The 5,986-nt window shown below is 36.1% G+C and overlaps 1 long non-coding RNA gene across 2 annotated transcripts in view; it reads left to right on the forward strand.

The window, feature by feature from the left end:
• Positions 1-1,885, forward strand: part of LOC107100715 — a 3,085-nt gene extending 1,200 nt beyond the window's left edge. The window contains exons 4-7 of one of the 2 annotated variants that reach the window (XR_001482035.1): positions 38-112; positions 543-621; positions 732-1,546; positions 1,684-1,885. This is a non-coding gene — a long non-coding RNA (uncharacterized LOC107100715). Of the gene's footprint in view, positions 1-37; positions 113-542; positions 622-731 lie in introns of both variants that reach the window. The other variant, XR_001482034.1, reaches the window with a different exon arrangement.
• The last annotated feature ends 4,101 nt before the right edge of the window (positions 1,886-5,986 follow it).

The raw sequence follows: 5,986 nt of genomic DNA on the forward strand, positions 1-5,986 counted from the left end.
CTGTATCAGTTACCATTTCATTACTTCGATATTCCAGGTCAAAAAAGGTCACGCGGGAGGAGTCTGGATATTATATGAACTTCAAACAGACATCTTCTCATTCACCTGAAAGGTTCTGTTTCTTTTTTTATGATTCTCTATAAAAAAAAATTCAGATTATCTTTCTTACATAATTGTTCGACAACAAAATACTATTTTTTATTTTACAGTCAGACTTACGTTAAATGCAACCAAAGATAGCTAAAGATCAAAATCAGTTTTAAATATCTTTTAATGAAAGTTTTTTTTTTTTTTCAAGGGAGGCTGTGATGTTATTTGTGGTCACAGTTCCCGTACTCGAGGATGGGTTGAAGTTGGCAGGCTAATCACATATATGTTGTAGCAGCCAAAGATGCCGTTAATTTAATGAGCTTATCAGTCATCCAAACATATTTATTTTACCTCAAGATAGGGGAACTATTCCCATAAAAAGATAACATTACCGATTACTTTACAGATTATGTAACTAAAATGCAAATGTTCTATATTCCAACTATCTGCAGTGAACCCCCTTGTCAAACAACAAACAAATTGCCTCCAGATCCCAAAGTAATTGATGAACCTGTTTACATTAATTATGAGGTATTTTGTATTTTCATTGATATTTAGTTTTGTAATCTTCAAGACTTGTACAATACGTCTCTCACAGTTTATGTCATCTTTGTCTAAATGTTAATTTTTTATTTTTATAGATATCTGAAAATCAGATGGGTCAACAGAAGGAACACAAAGACAATATCTATGGAAATGTGGACTACACATAAAAGCTGTTTCTGACAGCTATCACAAGGCTTTTACGTTGAAGAAGAGTTTGTAATCTGTATTATTTTTTGTTATTAAATGGATATGTGCAATGAGAATTATTTAATATCTGTCAACAGAATTAGGAAATGGTGCACTGCCCTGGCTTGCAACATAAACTGAAACTCCAAAATGTATTAAAAGGGAACCTCATTTTGCACTGCTTGCATTGAAAATTGGTTAACGGGCCAGTATTCATCATCCATTAAGAATGTTTAAATAATAGTTTAAATGCATTTGCATAGGAAAAATAGCCAACAGTTTTGAGTGTTTGAGCTTCCAATAAGGGTTTCTACAACTTTTATAGCTGAAGTCTGGCCCCTTCAACATCTCTGCTGTGTCTTTCTCTGACGTAAACCAAAATAAACAGGAACTTAAGAGTTTTTACAGGGAAATAAAAAAAAAAAAAAAAAAAAATAAACTACTGCCCAGGTTTGAATGTGCATGACATTTTAAAGTTAGTTATAAAAAGACATCTCTACCAGGTATGTTAACCAATTTAACTGTTGTTATTAACAAGGATTCACTTGTATCCTTATTTAAAAATCATTACATAATTCATGGAAACGTATTTCCTTATTACTCATGTGCTTTTATGTTAGCAAAATTGGGATTCTTGTGAGAGAGGCTAAGCATGAATAACCACTATGCAGTTAAAAAACCTAAAACCAGGTCATAGTTGTACTACTAAAGCTGTGCTAAGCAGGTACAACAAGTATTTACAAGCATATTACCACCAGTGTAAGAGTTAATTTACCTAATTCTTGCTATATTTATTCATTTTTCAAAAATCAAACTCACATTTTCTAACATCAATTCAGGAAAAAGCAGAACATTAGGCAGTACACAACTCTAAGTATGTATTTATGATTTAGGTATACAAATGAGTCACTTAGTAAGGAAATGTACTAACTTCTGAGTTTAAACAAATAATTAAAAGATTTTCTATAATATAAGTAGTTAATGTAGTGTCTATTAAACATAAATAATACTTTTGTATTGGCCTAAAACACTCATCTGTTAGTAGTGTTTGTAACATGTTTGCTCACTCTATTTAACAAATAAAAGAAAACTGAAAGATTACCTTGAGTGTGGGGACATGTTTACAGTTATGTCAAAAATACTTATTTGTTGATTTATTAGTCTTGATAATAACACTCTGCTGTTGCTGGTCTTTGATCTACCCTATTAGGCATGGCAAATGTGTTATTTATTCAATTATTATTTGCACTAACGTATACTGTTCTGTGAACAAAGGCCTAACTGGCTTCGAGTTAAGACAACAAATGAAAGTGTGAATTTCGCTCAGATAGGTCAGACAGAAAACTCTGCACATATCGGGAAACAATTCATCAGAACTCCAAAATCTGACTCACAAAAATTATTCAGCCTCAAGAGAAACATATTTAATTATACACTCTTGACTATACTAGTGAAACTCAACTGAAGTAAGCTGCTCTGTGCACAAAGGAAGAAAAACACATGGTTCAAAAGTTCAATCAATAAAATGATACAATGGTTTCACAGTTTAGCATGGATTTTATGTTTGAGAACCAAAGTTTATCTTGAAGAATTTGGAATGTACCCTTTATGTCTAATTTAGAGCAACTGGAGTTTGATGAACTAATATCTTATTTAATGCTTTGCTTATTCAGCAACCAATAACTTTTATTCAGCAGGCGGGGAGGAGAATTATCTTAACATATGACTCTTGGGTCATATTTTGGTAATGAAATATGATGAGCAAAGAAGAAGAGATAGATGTTAACGATATTTTAGTGTTTAAACCATTTTTTTTTAGGCTTTATAAACAACAGCTCAGTACATGACATGGGGGGTGGTGTCCTAGTGGTTAGAGCACTGCACACTGGTCTTTGACGTTCTGAGTTCAAATCCCACTCATTACCACAGACTGCCACTCTGGGTCCCTGAACAAGACCCTTAACCTTAGAATGCTCCCCGGGTGCCACACAATGGAAGCCCCCTGCTCCCCAAGGGGGTGGGTTAAATGCAGATAGTTAATTTTGTCACTTTGTACTTGCGATAGTGTTATGACATTAAAGGTGAGTTGAATTCTAAGATGGTGTGCCATTCAGCTCAACTTGTTAGCTTGTCCTACAGAACAGATGGAAAGATAAAAAAAAAATCATCAAAAACCCAAATTTAGCATGTTTAGCATGTCAGGCCAACAGCAGAGGCTCTTTGTTCTTAGAAGCTCCAATCCTCAAGTCTCATCAGGCATCTGATAGTGTTCTGTAACTCAGAGAGAAAAGTTGCAAAGTGGTCACTTTTTTGCAGCAATTTGTTGCAGAAGTTTTGAAATTTAGGAGAGTCCCATGGAAAAGAGAAACAGTTTTGTTGAACTGATTGTTTAGTCCTGTAGCATCATAGGGTGTGTCTTGGAAAGTGTCAGTGTAAGAGGGGGATTTGCAGAAATTGGAAAGGAGACTCCAGCAACAGAGGGGAAACTGCAGCAACCAACACTAATGATTAATACTAGTATGGACATTGGCCAAAAATTTGTATATTATGGCCCTGTCCATCTATTTTTGTCTTAAACACACTTCCTGAATACTCAAGAATTGCTCTTTTTTTGGAGCAAAGTAAAGCAACAAAGAGAACAACTGTAAGCAGTTGTTTGAAGCAAAATCTTTGCTTATCTATATTTCAATGTAAAATTAACATCTGAAATTCAGGGCATGGAGGTGGGAAAGATTTGCACTCGTGTTTAGCTAGTTCTGTTTTATAGTTAACTAACTGAGGTTTGATGTCTGTTTGTTTCAGATTGTATGTTAATTTACTTTAACCATATCCTGCTATGATTCATAAGGTTAAAGTTAGCTTTTCCTGTTTCATCTAAAAATATATTGGTTAGCATTAGATGCAGCTACCAGCCTTGTTTCATCTGTCTCATGCAAAGAAGCATCAATTGCAAAAAAAATAAATAAAAGGTGACCAATTCATGAATTCACCGGTAACTATGTTCTGCAGTGATGTTAGTTTGTGCACGGTGTATTGTTGCAAGATGAGTAGACTGACCAAGTAAAGTGAGCTATGAGCATCCTGTGTGCTGCCCAAATTTGCACACACCGATGTCTCACAAGATATAGCCGCTCGTCGTCAGCGGCTCAAAAAGTCTGTATGCACTATAGTACGCCGGCCCGACCAAACTGGAGGGCGCACAGATCCAATCGTGGTATGACCACACATTCAAAGTGTGCTATAGGGAAGAAGTACGTCGGTTGAAAATCAAGTTGAATTTTGATTTTCTAAACCTCTCATTTATTTACACAAAAATTAAATAGGCCCATAGAGGCTAATATGCACCCAAATCATATAACTTTTAGACCCTTGATGTCATGCCCAAAGTCAATAGTCAAACTAAATAAAAGCAACAAAAAAAAAAAAAATGAATAAGTGAATATTTTTTCAATGAATATTTTAAATGATATATTACTCTACATCACTCTACTTTAAAGCACTAGGAATAATAAAGGAAAAATTATTAATGGATCAAATCTGTGGCTATACAGTACAATTTTTTGAAAAGGTATGAAGTATACATTTGTGTTTGTGTGTTTTATGTGCATCAGATTGTAGTTTAAGGAACATGTTTCATTTTGCAGAGATGCCTCAAAAGTAGAGAGGAGGTTAAGACCAAAACAAAAGGTGCTGTGTGAGGCTGCAAAGGCAGTGGATCACTCACCAGCTAGATGACAAATAGCAAAAAAAGTCACAGGTCATTGACATTTTTAAGAGCATAGGCAACAGGAAGTTGCTGCTATAACTGCAAAAAAAGACAAATGTGTGATGTGTACAAGAACTCAGGCAAAAACAGACAAAGACAGAATTACAGACCCACAGATCTCAACAAGTAGTCTCCTACAAATTATCAGCAGGGTGGCAGGTCAGTCACAGTGAGCCATTTTAATGTTAGTTATCCTTGCATCTTGCATGAGCACATACCTCTTTTTTAATCAGCTACTATCTCTCTTTTTTATGATCTTTTTAGTGTCTACACTATCAGATCAATAGAGCCTACCTACAGCAAAACAGCAGCACCAACCCCCTCAACAGAAGCTGTTCAATCTACCCATGAGGTAAAACATAGACTCATTTCGCCTTGTGCTGACCTCTAACAAACATTTGAGTATGTGTGTTATGGTGTGTTGTAATTGGGTTGGTTCAATTCAGTTGTTTCTCTATCCTGTTTTAAACCTGTGCTCCATGTGCCCCCTTTTCACTTTGAGCACCTGCCCTTCCAACGGTCTCTGCACGTCTCTGGTAATGGAAATAATATTGCCCTCTCAACATTTGGCAGGCTCTGTGCTTACAAGTAGCCTTATCAAATTATGGTGGCCCAGAGGGCACACACGATTTCATTTTCAACCTCAGTGGCGCAACCAGCGGAGCAGGTGACGGTGTTCTGAACAGCATCACAGCCAAGCGGCAAAGACAATGCGATTTAAGGGACTTTGAACACAAGAAAGGGAGGGAATCTTCCACAGGTTCCAGGTTCTAAGTTGCTCCATAAAAGACATTTCATTTCAGCGCTGTGCGTCTCGAGCCCGAAACATCATCATTGACCCCTCACATCACCTCCATGGACTGTTTTTCCCTGCTTCCCTTTGGGAAGAGGCTTTACAGCATTCGATGTAGGTCGAGCAGATTCTGCAACAGTGTCATTCCCACTGCCATCAGACTGCTTAACTTAAAAAAAATAATAATCTCGAAACCAATCAGTCATAAACTTTGCATCCCAATGATAACACCAAAAAAAAATACTGCATATTTGCACTCTGAACTTCCATATCAATGCGTTTTTTTTTATTTTTTTGCATCATGTTTTTTCTCCCACATTGGTTACATTTCAGCACTTTATGGAATGGAAATGTTAATTTACTGTCTGAAAAGCTGTACTAACAGAAATGTAGTTTTGTATACACTCTGGGCCGGATCTATCAAAGGTTTGCGTGTATAAAAACGTGAGCTATTTCACTGCGCACGCTAAAAAATGTACAAACTGATCTATCAACAGCGTGCTAAAAGGATTTGGTCTTTAAACGTGCTAAATAGCGCCTCTTATCCATTTAGTACTTTTTCTGCAATGAATATGCATATAGGGCGTTTATACGTGGGAGAAGAA

This window comes from Cyprinodon variegatus, unplaced genomic scaffold (genome assembly GCF_000732505.1).
Source record: "Cyprinodon variegatus isolate N-32 unplaced genomic scaffold, C_variegatus-1.0 Scaffold1003, whole genome shotgun sequence".
Classification (NCBI taxonomy): domain Eukaryota; kingdom Metazoa; phylum Chordata; class Actinopteri; order Cyprinodontiformes; family Cyprinodontidae; genus Cyprinodon; species Cyprinodon variegatus.